Here is a 20,427-nt window from a genome sequence, read left to right as displayed (position 1 = left end):
TATAAAAGCCAGGCACTGTGCTACAGGGTTTAAATGGGCCTATTTTAACTTTGCTTCACCCAGTGAGGAAAGCACAAACCTTTACATGGAAGGAAGCATATGTAAAGCTTACATAACTTGCCCAAGTTTACGTACCTGTTGATATCTGCAGACCTCAACAAATACTTTTAGAATCACTAAGTATAACTAAATGGCTGTAAATATGTTCTTCCTTTTTATTACTGAAAATGATGAATGAGTGTAAATCGTATGAATTTAAAGAATTTTTTGTAAAATATAAGCAAGAAGATACTAAATCTGAATGGCTCAAAATTGTGAGCTTTGTATTGAGAGAAATCACCACTGAAAAAGAAATAATGTAGGGCCAACTACTTGAGATTACTGCTTTAATTTCATTTATATGAATTATGCCTCTCATTCTTTTCTTGACTTCAATAGATAAAAATTCTCATGCTTCAGTTTACTTTGAAAGATGGTTCCCCATTTATTTTTATACATAAAAATACTGAACAAGAGAAATACATACTCCTGTGTTATTTGAAACAGAACGTGCTAAGACTCCATAAAGCATACCAAATCACAATAGAATTCTATGTAAATTCTGACATACATCTGCCATGGAAATGGGTACGAGACAGAGTTAAATACTAAGATTTTTTTCAATTATTATCAATTTTTCAATTAGTCTTAAAAACTAAAAGACAAAATTAGAAAAAGCAAAAAAACACTTGTACCTTTAATACAGGTTGGCATCTCAGGTTCCCAAGTATCATTACCACCACAGAACACTAGGTTGCTGCCATTCAGGTAAAAACCCTGGAGGCATTCAAACACCACCACTGATTGGTACGAAAATTTTGCTCTACTTCCTGACACCATTATTCCATGTTCAAGAAATGGTCGTTGACATTTGACAACTGAAAAATGGAGAAATTCCAGAATTAATAAAAAGCTGCTTTCACACAGGACCTGAAAAACTAGTGCAAAGTGGGAAGAAAGAGGCCAGGAATAAAAAGCAAGATGCTAACTGGGAAAAAAAAAAAAAGACTTCATTTGTGCATTTGAATTCCAGGGAAACAGATTTAGAAAAACAATATTTTTCCACGTAGAAGAAACTGTTGTTATAGTTTATTGGCTTCCTACAATTTTTGTATGTTGATCCTATATTTTTCGATCTTGCTAAAACATCAGTTTTTGATACAATCATGTTGTAAGTGAATACGGACTATTTTATTTCTTTCTCTCCAATGTAGTTGTTCAGTCATTCAGTTGTGTCCAACTCTTTGTGACCCCATGGACAGCATGGACTTCCCTTTGTTGAGAAGTTCTATATTCAGTAAGGATCTTGTTTATAATATTCTTTCAAATTTTTTGTCTGCCTTTGGTATCAGTGTAAAGTCCCCATGAAATGAGTTGAGAAGCACTTGTTTCTCATATTTCTTGAAGAGTTTGTGTAGAGGTGCTATTATTTATTCCTGCAGTGTATGGTAAATTCCCCAAGAAGGCCATCTCTCAGATCAAGGAGGTCTCAGTTCTCATTGTGGGAAGGTTTTTAAATACAAATTATATTTCCTTAATAGATATAAGACTATTCAGGCTACCTACATCTTTGTGTGGAGATATTTTGGTATATTTTTCTTCAAGTTCAGTTCAGTCGCTCAGTCGTGTCTGACTCTTTGCGACCCCATGAACCGCAGCATGCCAAGCCTCCCTGTCCATCACCAACTCCCAGAGTTTACTCAGACTCACATCCATTGAGTCAATGATGCCATCCAGCCATCTCATCCTCTGTCGTCCCCTTCTCCTCCTGCCCTCAATCTTTCCCACATCAGGGTCTTTTCCAATGAGTCAACTCTTCGCATCAGGTGGCCAAAGTACTGGAGTTTCAGCTTCAACATCAGTCCTTTCAATGAACACCCAGGACTGATCTCCTTTAGGATGGATTACTTGGATCTCTTTGCAGTCCAAGGGGCTCTTAAGACTCTTCTCCAACACCACAGTTCAAAAGCATCAATTCTTCGGCACACAGCTTTCTTTATAGTCCAACTCTCACATCCATACATGACCACTGGAAAAACTATAGCCTTGACTAGACAGATCTTTGTTGGCAAAGTAATGTCTCTGCTTTTTAATATGCTGTCTAGGTTGGTTATAACTTTCCTTCCAAGGAGTAAGTGTCTTTTAGTTTCATGGCTGCAATCACCATCTGCAGTGATTTTGGAGCCCAGAAAAATAAAATCAGCCACTGTTTCCACTGTTTCCCCATCTATTTGTCATGAAGTGATGGGACCAGATACCATGATCTTAGTTTTCTGAATGTTGAGCTTTAAGCCAACTTTTTCACTCTCCACTTTCACTTTCATCAAGAGGCTCTTTAGTTCTTCACTTTCTGCCATAAGGGTGGTGTCATCTGCATATCTGAGGTTATTGATATTTCTCCCGGCAATCTTGATTCCAGCTTGTGCTTCATCCAGCCCAGCATTTGTCATGACGTACTCTGCATAGAAGTTAAATAAGCAGGGTGACAATATACAGCCTTGACATACTCCTTTTCCTATTTGGAACCAGTCTGTTGTTCCATGTCCAGTTCTAACTATTGCTTCCTGACCTGCATACAGGTTTCTCAGGATGCAGGTCAGGTGGTCTGGTATTCCCATCTCTTTCAGAATTTTCCACAGTTTATTGTGATCCACACAGTCAAAGGCTTTGGCATAGTCGATAAAGCAGAAATAGATATTTTTCTGGAACTCTTTTGCTTTTTCCATGATCCAGCAGATGTTGGCAATTTGATCTCTGGTTCCTCTGCCTTTTCTAAAACCAGCTTGAACATCTGGAAGTTCACAGTTCACGTATTTCTGAAGCCTGGCTTGGAGAATTTTAAGCATTACTTTACTAGCGTGTGAGATGAGTGCAATTGTGTGGTAGTTTGAGCATTCTTTGGCATTGCCTTTCTTTGGGATTGGAATGAAAACCGATCTTTTCCAGTCCTGTGGCCACTGCTGAGTTTTCCATTTTTGCTGGCATATTGAGTGCAGCACCTTCACAGTGTCATCTTTCAGGATTTGAAGTAGCTCAACTGGAATTCCATCACCTCCACTAGCTTTGTTCGTAGTGATGCTTCCTACGGCCCACTTGACTTCACATTCCAGGATGTCTGGCTCTAGGTGAGTGATCACACCATCGTCATTATCTGGGTCATGAAGATCTTTTTTGTACAGTTCTTCTGTGTATTCTTTCTGTCCTTTATCGAGCCCATCTTTGCATGAAATGTTCCCTTGGTATCTCTAATTTTCTTAAAGAGATCTCTACTCTTTCCTATTCTATTTTTTCCCTCTATTTCTTTGCATTGATCGCTGAGGAAGGCTTTCTTATCTCTCCTTGCTATTCGTTGGAACTCTGCATTCAAAAGGGTATATCTTTCCTTTTCTCCTCTGCTTTTCACTTCCCTTCTTTTCACAGCTATTTGTAAGGCCTCCTCAGACAGCCATTTTGCTTTTTTGCATTTCTTTTTCTTGGGGATGGTCTTGATCCCTGTCTCCTGTACAATGTCATGAACCTCCATCCATAGTTCATCAGGCACTCTGTCTATCAGATCTAGTCCCTTAAATCTATTTCTCACTCCACTGTATAATCATAAGGGATTTGATTTAGGTCATACCTAAATGGTCTAGTGGTTTTCCCCACTTTCTTCTATTTAAGTCTGAATTTTGCAATAAGGAGTTCATGATCTGAGCCACAGTCAGCTCCCGGTCTTGTTTTTGCTGACTGTACAGAGCTTCTCCATCTTTGGCTGCAAAGAATATAATCAATCTGATTTTGGTGTTGACCATCTGGTGATGTCCACGTGTAGAGTCTTCTCTTGTGTTGTTGGAAGAGGGTGTTTGCTATGACCAGTGCGTTCTCTTGTCAGAACTCTATTATCCTTTGCCCTGCTTCATTCTGTACTCCAAGGCCAAATTTGCCTGTTACTCCAAGTGTTTCTTGACTTCCTACTTTTGCATTCCAGTCCCCTATAATGAAAAGGACATCTTTTGGGGGTGTTAGTTCTAGAAGGTCTTTCAGGTCTCCATAGAACTGTTCAACTTCAGCTTCTTAAGCATTACTGGTTGGGGCATAGACTTGAATTACAGTGATATTGAATGGTTTGCCTTGGAAACGAACAGAGATCATCTGTCATTTCTGAGATTGCATCCAAGTACTGCATTTCGGACTCTTTTGTTGATTATGATGGCTACTCCATTTCTTCTAAGGGATTCCTGCCCACAGTAGTAGATATAATGGTCATCTGAGTTAAATTCACACATCCCAGTCCATCCTAGTTCACTGATTCCTAGAATGTCGACGTTCACTCTTGCCATCTCCTGTTTGACTACTTGCAATTTGCCTTGATTCATGGACCTAATATTCCAGGTTCCTATGCAATATTGCTCTTTACAGCATGGAATGTTGCTTCTATCACCAGTCCCATTCACAACTGGGTGCTGTTTTTGCTTTGGCTCCATCCCTTCATTCTTTCTGGAGTTATTTCTCCACTGATCTCCAGTAGCATATTGGGCACCTACAGACCTGGGGAGTTCATCTTTCTTTGTCCTATCTTTTTGCCTTTTCATACTGTTCATAGGGTTCTCAAGGCAAGGATACTGAAGTGGTTTGTTTTTTGTTTTTTCAAAGGAATTTTGAAAACTTTTCTTCAAAGCAATTTGTTAATTTCATTTGCTGTCAAATTTATAAGCATAAATTTGTTTAATTACAACTATCATCATCATCATATTCTTTAATCTTCCCTTTAAATGTCTGTATAATATATTAGCAATGTCTTCTTTTTTATTCTTTGTAAAAGTTTATTTTTAATTTTTAAACAGCTTTTAAAGGGAACATTCCATTTACGGTTATTACAAAATAGCGACTATGCTCCTCATGTCATAGAACACATTCTTGCAGCCTGTCTTATAGCCATGCTCCCTACCCCTATATTGCCTCTCTTTCCTCTCCCTGCTAACAATCGGTAGCTTGTCCTCTGTATCTGTGAGTCTGTTTCTTTTTTGTTATATTTACTAGTTTGTTGTATTTTTAGATTTTCTATATAAATGATGTCATATGATATTTTGCTTTCTCTGATTTATTAAATATCTTTTTTCTTTCTTGTCAGCCTAGTTATAGCTTTATTTATTTTATCAATCTTCTTCCAAGAACCACAGAGTTTCATTGGTTTTCTGTATTATTTTCTCTTTACAATTTTATTGATCTTTCTCTATGTATGATTATCTTATGTCTCCTTATTTTGAGTTCATTTGCTCTTTCTTTTTTAGTTTTGTAAGGTGGAAGCTTCAATAATTGACTTGAGACTTTTCTTTTTCCTAACACAAATTCATACTATAAATTTCCCTCTAAGCAATGCTTTTGATTATCATACACATTTTGCTATTTTGATATATCATGTTTTTCATTTTTATTCAATTCAGAATATGTTCTAACTTTCCTTGTTACTTAACTATGGGTTATTTATGAGTATCTTTCATAATTTTCAAATATTTGAGAATTTTCTAGACTAGATGTGTTAATTTCTGCATTTATTCCATTTTGATCAGATAATGTATTCAGAATGATTTTAATTCTTTGGAATGTGGTAGAATATGATCTCCCTTAGAAAATGTTCCCTGCACAGCTGAAAAGAGTAAATATTATCCTGTGCTTGGTGATTGTTTCCTTCCAAGAGTCAAAGCCCCTCTAGCATCTCCTTGCTTCATGTCACTCGAGTGCCTTAAACATTGTTCTAAAAATATATTTTGTCCAGAGTGTGTCATTATTATCAATGAGAGAGTTAGCCTTTAAAAATCTGCCCTGCCATTGTTTGTAGCCAGAACGCTCAGAAACTTGCAATATAAGGAAAAACTTTACTTTTAAGGCAGTGTGTGTTGAGTTTTTTAGTTTTTGAAGCAAAAAATCCCAACTTTTATACACACACACATATTAGTTCACAATGTGTAAACTGGAATGTCAATAACATGTGGGGTGAGGAGTGGGAAACCCCACAACTAGAACTATTTTCTATTCAATTCAGCCTAAATTAAATTAGAAGTCAATGTAAACAGAGGAGGAAACTTGCATGATTGTTTCACTTATTGGAAAAATTATTTACTTATTGGTAAAACTCAATGGACGTGAGTTTGAGCAAGCTCCAGGAAATGGTGAAGGACGGAGAAGCCTGGCGTCCTGCAGTCCATGGGGTTGCAAAGAGTCGGACACAGCTAAGTGAGTGAACAACAACAAAACTATTTACAAAGTATTCCACAGTATTTACAAATAAAGGAGATAAATGGAAATATGATTACCTTTACATACAGGAGGGCCACTACTCCATTTGTTAGGTTCAATACAAATAAGCTTGTTCTGTCCAACAAGTGAATATTCATCTGGTCCATTTGAAGGATCACAACTATAAGTTATTAATTCGTTATATTCAAATATATTCCTGTAGCTATTGGTGTGTTTTCCATGTTTTATTTTTGGAGGTTGTCCACAATAAATCTCTTAAAAAGGGAAAAAAAGAGCAAACGAAGGCAAAAGAAAGGTGAAAGAATAAGACAGCATTAGTAAAGTCCTATGTGCTACCTTCAATATGCTCTTTAACTTATGATTTCTAGAAGTTAACTGTGAATCCATTACCCATTTAGAGAAAGTTTCCATGAGAGAATGTATTATCCCAAATTCAACTCATATAGAAATTAACTTTTAAGAACCAAACACATTTCCTTAAATACCTATTAAAGTATCTGTATGAAATTCCTATATTATCTATAAGGACATGCAAAGTTTTGTTCTAGACATCATAAGAGATGAAAATTTAATGAGAAAATATGCTTGTGGCTACATGGAAACTTACATTACCATATGTAAAATAGGTAGCCAACGGGAATTTGCTGTATGGCCCAGGAAACTCAAACAGGGGCTCTGTATCAACCTAGAGGGGTGGGGTGGGGTGGAGAGGGAGGTGGGAGGGAGTTCCAAAAGGGAGGGGATAGATGTATGCCTATGGCTGATTCATATTGAGGTTTGACAGAAAACATCAAAATTCTGTAAAGCAATTATCCTTCAATTAAAAAAAATTAATTAATTTAAAAATAATAATAAAATCTACCACTAGCTAAGAAATTCTTTATAATTTATAAACATATCCATTCACTAGATCAGAGGTTCACAATAATACCAAAATACTGTCTTACTTCACTGTCATCCTTGTAACTGTATGGTGAAATTTCCCAGAATCTACAAATTGTGTGAATTTGAAACAGACTGAATCCAGATGTCTTCCTTTAAGCCAGATATTTGCAAAAAAAAAATGTAAAACACTGCCACTGTTCTCACTGTTTTGGAAACTTTTTATTTTTTCATAAAAATATGGTGTATATGTTAACATGTATTGACTTTATACAAGTCTTAAAATTGATTTAATAAAAAATGATTTTAAAAACTTTCATTCTAATTTCAATAAAATGAATACCAGTAGACATAAATCACACAAAGAAACAGTTTCCCAGGTGGCGCTAGTAGTAAGAACCCGTCTGCCAATACAGGAGACATAAGAGACGCAGGTTCATTCTCCGGGTGGGGAAGATCCCAAGGAGGGTGGCATGGTAACCCACTCTAGCATTCTTGTCTGGAGAATCCCAGGGTGGGCTACAGTCCATAGGATCGCAGAGTTGGACACGACTGAAGCAACTTAGCACAGCAAGGCACATAAAGAAAAGCTCTTTGGGATAATTGCTGATTTAAAAGCAAAAACACTTTTGATTTCTCCTTCATATTTGAATGAGATCCTTGCTGGGAACAATAATCTGGGCTGTAGGTTATTTTTTTTCATCACTTTAAGTATGTCTTGCCATTCCCTCCTGGCTTGGAGAGTTTCTATTGAAAGATCAGCTGTTATCCTTATGGGAATTCCCTTGTGTGTTATTTGTTGTTTTTCCCTTGCTGCTTTTAATATTTGTTCTTTGTGTTTGATCTTTGTTAATTTGATTAATATGTGTCTTGGGGTGTTTCACCTTGGGTTTATCCTGTTTGGGACTCTCTGGGTTTCTTGGACTTGAGTAATTATTTCCTTCCCCATTTTAGGGAAGTTTTCAACTATTATCTCCTTAAGTATTTTCTCATGGTCTTTCTTTTTGTCTTCTTCTTCTGGGACCCCTATGATTTGAATGTTGTAGCGTTTAATATTGTCCTCGAGGTCTCTGAGATTGTCCTCATTTCAATTCAATTTTCTTTTTTCCTCTCTGATTCATTTATTTCTACCATTCTATCTTCTAATTCACTAATCCTATCTTCTGCCTCTGTTATTCTACTATTTGTTGCCTCCAGAGTGTTTTTGATCTCATTTATTGCATTATTCATTATATATTGACTCTTTTTATTTCTTCTAGGTCCTTGTTAAACCTTTCTTGCATCTTCTCAATCCTTGTCTCCAGGCTACTTATCTGTGATTCCATTTTGATTTCAAGATTTTGGATCAATTTCACTATCATTATTTGGAATTCTTTATCAGGTAGATTCCCTATCTCTTCCTCTTTTGTTTGGTTTGGTGGGCATTTATCCTGTTCCTTTACCTGCTGGGTATTCCTCTGTCTCTTCATCTTGTTTAAATTGCTGAGTTTGGCGTGTCCTTTCTGTATTCTGGCAGTTTGTGAAGTTCTCTTTATTGTGGTGTTTCCTCACTGTGTGTGGGTTTGTACAGGTGGCTTGTCAAGGTTTCTTGGTTAGTGAAGCTTGTGTCAGTGTTCTGGTAGGTGGAGTTGGATTCTTCTCTCTGGAGTGCAATGAAGATGCAGAGAAAGCCTTTGACAAAATTCAACATCCATTTATGATAAAAACTCTCCAGAAAGCAGGAATAGAAGGAATATACCTCAACATAATAAAAGCTATATATGACAAACCCACAGCAAACATTATCCTCAATGGTGAAAAATTGAAAGCATTTCCTCTAAAGTCAGGAACAAGACAAGGGTGCCCACTTTCACCATTACTATTCAACATAGTTTTGGAGGTTTTGGCCACAGCAATCAGAGCAGAAAAAGAAATAAAAGGAATCCAAATTGAAAAAGAAAAAGTAAAACTCTCACTGTTTGCAGATGACATGATCCTCTACATAGAAAACCCTAAAGACTCCACCAGAAAATTACTAGAACTAGTCAATGAATACAGTAAAGTTGCAGGATATAAAATCAACACACAGAAATCCCTTGCATTCCTATACACTAATAATGAGAAAATAGAAGGAGAAATTAAGGAAACAATTCCATTCACCATTGCAACGAAAAGACTAAAATACTTAGGAATATATCTACCTAAAGAAACTAAAGACCTATATATAGAAAACTATAAAACACTGGTGAAAGAAATCAAAGAGGACACTAACAGATGGAGAAATATACCATGTTCATGGATTGGAAGAATCAATATAGTGAAAATGAGTATACTACCCAAAGCAATCTATAGATTCAATGCAATCCCTATCAAGCTATCAACAGTATTCTTCACAGAGCTAGAACAAATAATTTCACAATTTGTATGGATATACAAAAAACCTCAAATAGCCAAAGCGATCTTGAGAAAGAAGAATGGAACTGGAGGAATCAACCTGCCTGAGTTCAGGCTCTACTACAAAGCCACAGTCATCAAGACAGTAAGGTACTGGCACAAAGACAGAAATATAGATCAATGGAACAAAATAGAAAGCCCAGAGATAAATCCACGCACATATGGACACCTTATCTTTGACAAAGGAGGCAAGAATATACAATGGATTAAAGACAATCTCTTTAACAAGTGGTGCTGGGAAAACTGGTCAACCACTTGTAAAAGAATGAAACTAGAGCACTTTCTAACACCATACACAAAAACAAACTCAAAATGGATTAAAGATCTAAACGTAAGACCAGAAATTATAAAACTCCTAGAGGAGAACATAGGCAAAACACTCTCTGACATATATCACAGCAGGATCCTCTATGACCCACCTCCCAGAATATTGGAAATAAAAGCAAAAATAAACAAATGGGACCTAATTAAACTTAAAAGCTTCTGCACATCAAAGGAAACTATAAGCAAGGTGAAAAGACAGCCTTCAGAATGGGAGAAAATAATAGCAAATGAAGCAACAGACAGACAACTAATCTCAAAAATATACAAGCAACTCCTACACCTCAATTCCAGAAAAATAAATGACCCAATCAAAAAATGGGCCAAAGAACTAAATAGACATTTCTCCAAAGAAGACATACAGATGGCTAACAAACACATGAAAAGATGCTCAACATCACTCATTATCAGAGAAATGCAAATCAAAACCACTATGAGGTACCATTTCACACCAGTCAGAATGGCTGCTATCCAAAAGTCTACAAGCAATAAATGCCAGAGAGGATGTGGAGAAAAGGGAACCCTCTTACACTGTTGGTGGGAATGCAAACTAGTACAGCCACTATGGAGAACAGTGTGGAGATTCCTTAAAAAACTGGAAAGAGAACTGCCTTATGATCCAGCAATCCCACTGCTGGGCATACACACTGAGGAAACCAGAAGGGAAAGAGACATGAGTACCCCAATGTTCATCGCAGCACTGTTTACAATAGCCAGGACATGGAAGCAACCTAGATGTCCATCATCAGATGAATGGATAAGAAAGCTGTGGTACATATACACAATGGAGTATTACTCAGCCATTAAAAAGAATACATTTGAATCAGTTCTAATGAGGTGGATGAAACTGGAGCCTATTATACAGAGTGAAGTAAGCCAGAAAGAAAAACACCAATACAATATACTAACACATATATATGGAATTTAGAAAGATGGTAACAATAACCCTGTATATGAGACAGCAAAAGAGACACTGATGTATATAACAGTCTTTTGGACTCTGTGGGAGAGGGAGAGGGTGGGATGATTTGGGAGAATGGCATTGAAATATGTATAATATCATATATGAAATGAGTCACCAGTCCAGGTTCAATACACGATACTGGATGCTTGGGGCTGGTGCACTGGGACAACCCAGAGGGAGGGTATGGGGAGGGAGGAGGGAGAAGGGTTCAGGATGGGGAACACATGTATACCTGTGGCAGATTCATTTTGATATGTGGCAAAACCAATACAATATTGTAAAGTTAAATAAAATAAAATTTAAAAAAAATAAAAATAAAAAAATAAAAGCAAAAACAGATCCTGAGGCCAAAAAGTTTGAACATTCTTGATCTAAATTCTAAAGTGAGAATTTACTTACTTTCACAGTGTGGAATTGTATCACTCCAAGACACATTCTCTCCAATAAGGTTACAAATTATAATAGGTTTTCCTCTTAAGAAATAACTAAATAGAAAAAAGAAAAGGTTATTGTTTCTTTAACAGCACACATAATAATGAAAACTTGTATCTGGCTGTTTTTCTATACTCTAGTACTTGGAGGGAGACGTTTCTTAAGTGACATGGTAAAAATGAAAGTGCTAACCAAGTCTGCAATTCTAATCAAATAAAGAGTTATCGCCTGTGAACACACATTGGCCCACAGCAAAAAGCCTCCATGACTCTGTCATGCTGTCAGGCTGGCATCTTTGCTCTCTCTGGCAAATGCATCACTTTCACCTCTAAGCTTTTGCTCCCACCACTGTATTCAGTTAGAACTGAGAAAGAGACCAGGCTCTAGAGCTTGCCTGCCTGGATTCAAGTTCTAGTTGCATGACGGACTTGTTATTTGAGCTTGGGAAAGTCTTTTACTGATTTTCTTGTTCAATTTCCTCATCTATGTAAACGACACAATAGCATACCTAATGGGATTGTTTAGAGAATAAGGTAGCATCTGACACATAGTGAGTACTGGGTAAGTTTTAGCTCTTTTTAATATTCTTTAGATCAGAATATCTTCCTAGCAACAGCTTAGGACTGCTACTTAATGCAATCTTCTCTTAATCTTTTCTGATAATTTAAATTCACAGTGCTCTCTCTTCCCTCTGGACTCTCATTGTAATGATCATAAATAATTTTATGTATTCAGCACTTCTTATTTACTATTTTGCTTTAATATATTATACTAGTATATATTGTGTTTCATTTTTTTTTTTTTTTTGAGAAGAGTCTATGCTCTAAGTTTTTGGAACCTCTCAAAGTGCTTAATAGGCTCTCTGTATCTATGAGAGAATGTTCTAATATTTTTATTTGATCAATTTAAAATTAATCAGTGAAACTGCTTGCACAAGGTTCTAGTAGACTTCTCCATCAAGTTGCCCTCATTTTTTGTATATTGTAGTGTTTTAGGAGAGGACTTGGGGAAGGTGGCAGAGTTGGAGGCACTAGGAATCTGTCTCCATAACTTGACAAAAACTGCAAGGGCAGAGTCTGCCTGATGTCACTATTTTTGGACTTTGGAGTCTGTTGAAGAATTGTAAGTTCCAGAGGAAAACTCAGACAGGAAAATCACATTTATTTCAGTCAGTTTTAGCTCTTAGGAAAATAGCAGCTACCCATTCCCACTCTCAGCAGTGTAGCAGGCAGCTGTGCATGTGTTCCTGAGCAGCTCACACACAGATTGCATGAGGCAGAGTACCCAGAAAGGACTGTCCTCCAAGAACCAAGGATTTGTACTCTGATCGCTGACTTTCGCTCCTGATCACAGGAAATGGTGGGTAGCCATTGTTGTCATGTCATGCTGATGATTGCAAGCCCCTTCCTTGTTGGCTGAAGTGAATTACATGGGATTTAAAGATCAAGCACCATTTGCTTCCAATTTGATTTTTGCTTTCAACTTCATTTTAATGCTTCAGAAGCCAATAATTAAAGATTAGACATTCAAAAATAATTGCATATGAGGGGAAATTTAGAAAGTAAGTGTGCATATTCAGGGAAAAACTCAGAAATGGCCTGAGAAGACCTTCAGCTTACAACTCAGGCTGATTGCTGGCAGAGAAATATCCTACAGAAATCAAAAAACAATAACAAAAACTGCAATGTCCAGGGAAAGGGGAGGATCTGACTTCCAAAGTTACCATATTATTAAATTCCAATGTCCAGTATCCCACAAAAAATCACCAGGCATACAAAGAAACAGGAAAGTATGGCCCATTCAAAATAAAAATAAAATTAAATGAACAGAAACTGCTCCTGAAAAACATCTGATGACAGATAGATTAGATAAGGACTATCTTAAATATGCTCAAACAACTAAAGAAAGATGTGCAGAAAATCAAGAAAATGATGTATGAGCGAAGCAGAACAGTCATAAGGAGAATGCTCACGTGTGCCTGCTCAGTTGTGTCTGACTGTGACCCCATGGACTGCAGCTTTCCAGGCTTCTCTGCCATGAAATTTTCCAGGCAAGAACACTGGAGTCAGTTGGCATCTCCTACTCCAGGGTATCCTCCCAACCCAGGGATCCATCCCTCGTCTCTCATGTCTCCTGCATTGACAGGCAGATTCTTTACCACTGTGCCACCTAGGAAGCCCATCATGAGGAGACAGATAACCTAAGAAGAAATCAAGAAGGAATTCTGGGCCTAAAGTACAATACCTGGTATAAAAAATTCAGTAGAGGGATTTAAAGAAAATTTGAGCAGGCAGAAAGAAGAATTGGTGAACCTAAACATAGAATGGGGGAAGTTACTGAATCTGAGCAACAGAAAGAAAAAAGAGTAAAGAAAAATGAGCAGTCCCTAAAGGACTTGTGTGACATCATCAAGCGGATCATACACACCGTGGGACTCTCAGAGGGAGAGGAGAGATAGAAAGCTACAGAGAGAACATTTTAACAATAATGGCAGACCACTTCCAAAATTTGATGAGAAACACAAATACAATCAAGAAGGTCAACAACTTCCAGGTAAAAAGAACTTAAAGAAGTCCACACTAAGACACATAATAATCAAACTCTCAAAAGACAAAGACAGAGCAGCTAAGACGACAGAGGAGAAGGACCCTAAACTCACATCCTCTAACAAGAATACCAAAATCACAACAATCTACAGGACAATCATCATCGAAAAAGACTGAAGCCTAACAGAAGAGGTGCCCTAGAGCTAGAAACAAAAAGATGGAACCACAAAGAGACTGGTAGGAGGGCATATTAGGAATATAATCAAATCCCATTCCCTTAGGTGGGTGCCCCACAAATTGGAGAATAATTATAGAGGTTTTACCACTAGAGCGAGTTCTGAGTCCCAGTGAAGTGCCCCTAACCCAAGACTCCAGCACTGGGAAGAGGAGATCCCAGAGCATTTGGCTTTGAAAGCCACCAGAGATTGATTACAGGAGCTCACAGGACTGGGAGAAACAGAGACTTCACTCTAAAAGGGTACACAAAAGTCTCATAGACACCGGGAACAAAGGCAAAAGCAATAACTTCATAGGATCCTGGATCAGAACTACCTATGGATCTTGAAAGGTGTCCTGAGGAAGCAGGGGGTGGCTGTGATTCACTCTGGGAATATAGACATTGGTGGCAGATATACAGGACTTCTCAGATGGCCCAGCAACGAATCTACCTGTCAGTGTAGGAGATGCAGGTGGATCTCTGGGTTGGGGAGATCCCCTGGAGAAGAGAATGGTAGCACACTCCAGTAGTCTTGCCTGGGAAAGTCCATGGACAGAGGACCCTGGAGGGCTACAGCCCACGGGGTCGCAAAGTTGAACACGACTGAGCACACGTGCATGGCAGGTATATCAGGGAACATTCATCTGTGTGAGCTCTCCCAGAGGCTGATATTTTGGCACCAAGACCTGGCCCCACCCAGCAGTCTGTAGGATCCAGTGCTGGAAACACCTCAGGCCAAACAACAAATGAGCATGAGCAGACAGGCTGCCTAAAGACTTCCTGAGCCCACAGCCACATTTGGGCTTCCCTTGTGGCTCAGCTGGGAAAGCATCTGCTCACAATGCAGGAGACCTGGGTTCAATCCCTGGACTGGGAAAATCCCCTGGAGAAGGAAAAGGTTAGCCACTCCAGTATTCTGGCCCGGAGAATTCCATGTACTGTATAGATCATGGGGTTGCAAAGAGTCAGACATGACTGAGTGACTTTCACTTTCACTTCACTAGACATGACCCTGCCCAACAGAGGACCAAGATCCAGCTCCAGTGGCCATGGGGCTGACACTAGAAGCAAGAAAATTACAGCCCTGCAGCCTGCAGATTGAGTCTACAAGTGCAGGCCAGCTCATCCTGCGCCCTTGAGTGATGAGAGGGGGTGCACTGCTGGGATGCTTTGAAGGTCATATTTACTATCATTACTCTGAACTCTTTCTTGAGTAGATTCCATTTCTCCATGTCAATTAGTTCTTCTGGGGCTTTATCTTGTTGCTTCATCTGAAATATATTTTTCTGTTTTCATTTTCTTTAATTTGCTATTTGTATTTTTTGTATGTGGTAAGTTGGTTACTCTTTTTTGATTTTGGAGAAGTGACCCTCTGTAGGAAATGTTCAAAGCATCCCAGCAGTGCACTCCCTCTCATCACTCAAGGGCCCAGGATGAGCTGGCCTGCACTTGTAGACTCAATCTACAGGCTGCAGGGCTGTAATTTTCTTGCTTCTAGTGTCAGCCCCATGGCCACTGGAGCTGGATCTTGGTCCTCTGTTGGGCAGGGTCATGTCTAGTGAAGTGAAAGTGAAAGTCACTCAGTCATGTCTGACTCTTTGCAACCCCATGATCTATACAGTACATGGAATTCTCCAGGCCAGAATACTGGAGTGGCTAGCCTTTTCCTTCTCCAGGGGATTTTCCCAGTCCAGGGATTGAACCCAGGTCTCCTGCATTGTGAGCAGATGCTTTCCCAGCTGAGCCACAAGGGAAGCCCAAATGTGGCTGTGGGCTCAGGAAGTCTTTAGGCAGCCTGTCTGCTCATGCTCATTTGTTGTTTGGCCTGAGGTGTTTCCAGCACTGGCTCCTACAGACTGCTGGGTGGGGCCAGGTCTTGGTGCCAAAATATCAGCCTCTGGGAGAGCTCACACAGATGAATGTTCCCTGATATACCTGCCATGCACATGTGCTCAGTCGTGTTCAACTTTGCCACCCCGTGGGCTGTAGCCCTCCAGGGTCCTCTGTCCATGGACTTTCCCAGGCAAGACTACTGGAGTGTGTTACCATTCTCTTCTCCAGGAGATCTTCCTAACCCAGGGATCAACCAAAAGTAGGAAGTCAAGAAACACCTGGAGTAACTGGCAAATTTGGCCTCGGAATATGGAATGAAGCAGGGCAAAGACTAATAGAGTTTTGCCAAGAAAAAGCACTGGTCATAGCAAACACCCTCTTCCAACAACACAAGAGAAGACTCTATACATGGACATCACCAGATGGTTAACACCAAAGTCAGACTGATTATATTCTTTGCAGCCAAAGATGGAGAAGCTCTATACAGTCAACAAAAACAAGACCAGGAGCTGACTGTGGCTCAGATCATGAACTCCTTATTGCCAAATTCAGACTTAAATTGAAGAAAGTAGGGAAAACCACTAGACCATTTAGGTATGACCTAAACCAAATCCCTTATGATTGATTATACAGTGGAAGTGAGAAATAGATTTAAGGGCCTAGATCTGATAGATAGAGTGCCTGATGAGCTATGGATGGAGGTTCGTGACATTGTACAGAAGACAGGGATCAAGACCATCCCCATGGAAAAGAAATGCAAAAAAGCAAAATGGCTGTCTAGGGAGGCCTTACAAATAGCTGTGAAAAGAAGAGAAGAAAAAAGCAAAGGAGAAACGGAAAGATATAAGAATCTGAATGCAGAGTTCCAAAGAATAGCAAAAAGAGATGAGAAAGCCTTCTTCAGCGATCAATGCAAAGAAATAGAGGAGAACAGAATGGGAAAGACTAGAGATCTCTTCAAGAAAATTAGAGATACCAAGGGAACATTTCATGCAAAGATGGGCTCGATAAAGGACAGAAATGGTATGGACCTAACAGAAGCAGAAGATATTAAGAAGAGATGGCAAGAATACACAGAAGAACTATACAAAAAAGATCTTCATGACCCAGATAATCAGGATGGTGTGATCACTGACCTAGAGCCAGACATCCTGGAATGTGAAGTCAAAGGGCCTTAGAAAGCATCACTATGAACAAAGCTAGTGGAGGTGATGGAATTCCAGTTGAGCTATTCCAAATCCTGAAAGATGATGCTGTGAAAGTGCTGCACTCAATATGCCAGAAAAATCTGGAAAACTCAGCAGTGGCCACAGGACTGGAAAAGATCAGTTTTCATTCCAATCCCAAAGAAAGGCAATGCCAAAGAATGCTCAAACTACCACACAACTGCACTTATCTCACATGCTAGTAAAGTAATGCTTAAAATTCTCCAAGCCAGGCTTCAGCAATATGTGAACTGTGAACTTCCTGATGTTCAAGCTGGTTTTAGAAAAGGCAGAGGAACCAGAGATCAAATTGCTAACATCCGCTGGATCATGGAAAAAGCAAGAGAGTTCCAGAAAAACATCTATTTCTGCTTTATTGACTATGCCAAAGCCTTTGACTGTGTGGATCACAATAAACTGTGGAAAATTCTGAAAGAGATGGGAATACCAGACCACCTGACCTGCCTCTTGAGAAACCTGTATGCATGTCAGGAAGCAACAGTTAGAACTGGACATGGAACAACAAATTGGTTCCAAATAGGAAAAGGAGTTCGTCAAGGCTGTATATTGTCACCCTGTTTATTTAACTTATATACAGAGTACATCATGAGAAGTGCTAGGCTGGAAGAAGCACAAGCTGGAATCAAGATTGCCGGGAGAAATAACAATAACCTCAGATATGCAGATGACACCACCCTTATGGCAGAAAGTGAAGAGGAACTAAAAAACCTCTTGATGAAAGTGAAAGTGGAGAGTGAAAAAGTTGGCTTAAAGCTCAACAATCAGAAAATGAAGATCATGGCATCTGGTCCCACCACTTCATGGGAAATAGATGGGGAAACAGTGGAAACAGTGTCAGACTTTATTTCTCTGGGCTCCAAAATCACTGCAGGTGGTGACTGCAGCCTTGAAATTAAAAGATGCTTACTCCTTGGAATGAAAGTTATGACCAACCTAGAGAGCATATTTAAACGCAGAGACATTACCTTGCCAACAAAGGTTCATCTAGTCAAGGCTATGGTTTTTCCAGTGGTCATGTATGGATGTGAGAGTTGGACTATGAAGAAGGCTGAGCACCAAAGAATTGATGCTTTTGAAGTGTGGTTTTGGAGAAGACTCTTGAGAGTCCCTTGGACTGCAAGGAGATCCAACCAGTCCATTCTGAAGGAGATCAGGCCTGGGATTTCTTTGGAAGGAATGATGCTAAAGCTGAAACTCCAGTACTGTGGCTACCTCACGCGAAGAGTTGACTCATTGGAAAAGACTGATGCTGGGAGGGATTGGGGGCAGGAGGAGAAGGGGATGACAGAGGATGAGATGGCTGGATGGCATCACTGACTCGATGGATGTGAGTCTGAGTGAACTCCGGGAGGTGGTGATGGACAGGGAGGCCTGGCGTGCTGTGATTCATGGGGTCGCAAAGAGTCGGACAGGACTGAGGGACTGAACTGAACTGAACTGAGTAAATATGACCAAAGAACTCAGGAGAACTGGATGCACAAAGTGAAAAATTAGACATTTTTAACAAAGAATTAGAAAACTTAAAGAAAAACCAATACAATTAAAGAATACAATAATGAAATGAAAACTACACTAGAAGGAATCAATAGTAGAGTAAATGAGGCAGAAGGACTGGTTGAACTGAGGGACTGAACTGAATTGAACTACAAGAGACAAAGAAGGACACTATATAATGAGCAAAGAATCAATCCAAGAAGAAAAATATAACAGTTTAAATACATATGCACCCAATATAGGAGCATCTCGGTACATATGACCAAGTGCTAACAGCCAAAAAGGGAAAATTGACAGTAATACAGTAATAGTAGGGCACTTTAACACCCTACTTACATCAATGGATAGATCATCCAGACAGAAAATTAATAAGGAAACAAGAGCCATAAGTGACATGTTGAACTAGATGGACTTAATTGATATTTATAGAGCATTTCATCCAAGAACAGCAGAATACACATTCTTTTCAAGTACACATGGAACACTCTCCAGCGTAGATCACATGCTGGGCCAAAAAGCAATTCCTGCTAATTTAAGAAAACTGAAATCATACCAACCATCTTTTTCAACCATGACCCTCAGTTCAGTTCAGTTCATTTCAGTTGCTCAGTTGTGTCTGACTCTTTGCGACCCCATGAATCGCAGCACACCAGGCCTCCCTGTCCATCACCAACTCCCGGAGTTCACTCAAACTCACGTCCATCGAGTCAGTGATGCCATCCAGCCATCTCATCCTCTGTCGTCCCCTTCTCCTGCCCCCAATCCCTCCAAGCATCAGAGTCTTTTCCAATGAGTCAACTCTTTGCGTGAGCTAGCCAAAGTATTGGAGTTTCAGCTTTAGCGTCAGTCCTTCCAATGAACACCCAGGACTGATCTCCTTTAGAATGGACTGGTTGGATCTCCTTGCAGTCGAAGGGACTCTCAAGAGTCTTCTCCAACACCACAGTTCAAAAGCATCAATTCTTCAGCGCTCAGCCTTCTTCACAGTCCAACTCTCACATCCATACATGACCACTGGAAAAACCATAGCCTTGACTAGACAGACCTTTGTTGGCAAAGTAATGTCTCTGCTTTTTAATATGCTATCTATCTATGACTCTATGAGGTCAGAAATCAACTATAAGGGGAAAAAAAAAACTGCAAAAAACACAAGCATGGGGAGGCTACATGGTTTGCTACAGAACAACCAATGAATCACTGAAGAAACCAAAGAGGAAATTTTTTTAAAATACATAGACACAAATGAAAATGAAAACATGATCTAAAGCCTATGGGCTGCAGCAAAAGCAGTAGTAAGAGGGAATGTTACAGTGATACAAACTTACCTCAGGAAACAAGAAATATCTCAAATAAACAACCTAACATTACACTTAAAGCAACTAGAGAAAGAAGAATAAATAAAAGTCAAAGTCAGTAAAAAGAAGGAAATCATAAGATAAGAGCAGCAACAAACAAAAGAGACTTTGAAAACAGTTCCAATAAGATGCATGAAACTGGAGCCTATTATACAGAGAGAAGTAAGTCAGAGAGAAAAACACCAATACAGTATATTAACTCATATATATGGAATTTAGAAAGATGGTAACAATGACCCTATAAGCAAAACAGCAAAAGAGGCACAGATACAAAGAACAGACTTTTGGACTCTGTGGGAGAAGGCAAGGGTGGGATGATTTGAGAGAATAGCATTGAAACATGTATATTACCATATGTGGAATAGATGACCACTCCAAGCTCGATGCATGAACCAGGGCGCTCAAAGTTGGTGCACTGGGACAACCCAGAGGGATGGGATGGGGAGGG

This window comes from Bubalus bubalis, chromosome 5 (genome assembly GCF_019923935.1).
Source record: "Bubalus bubalis isolate 160015118507 breed Murrah chromosome 5, NDDB_SH_1, whole genome shotgun sequence".
In the NCBI taxonomy this organism is placed as follows: Eukaryota; Metazoa; Chordata; class Mammalia; order Artiodactyla; family Bovidae; genus Bubalus; species Bubalus bubalis.
This window is presented reverse-complemented; position numbering follows the sequence as displayed.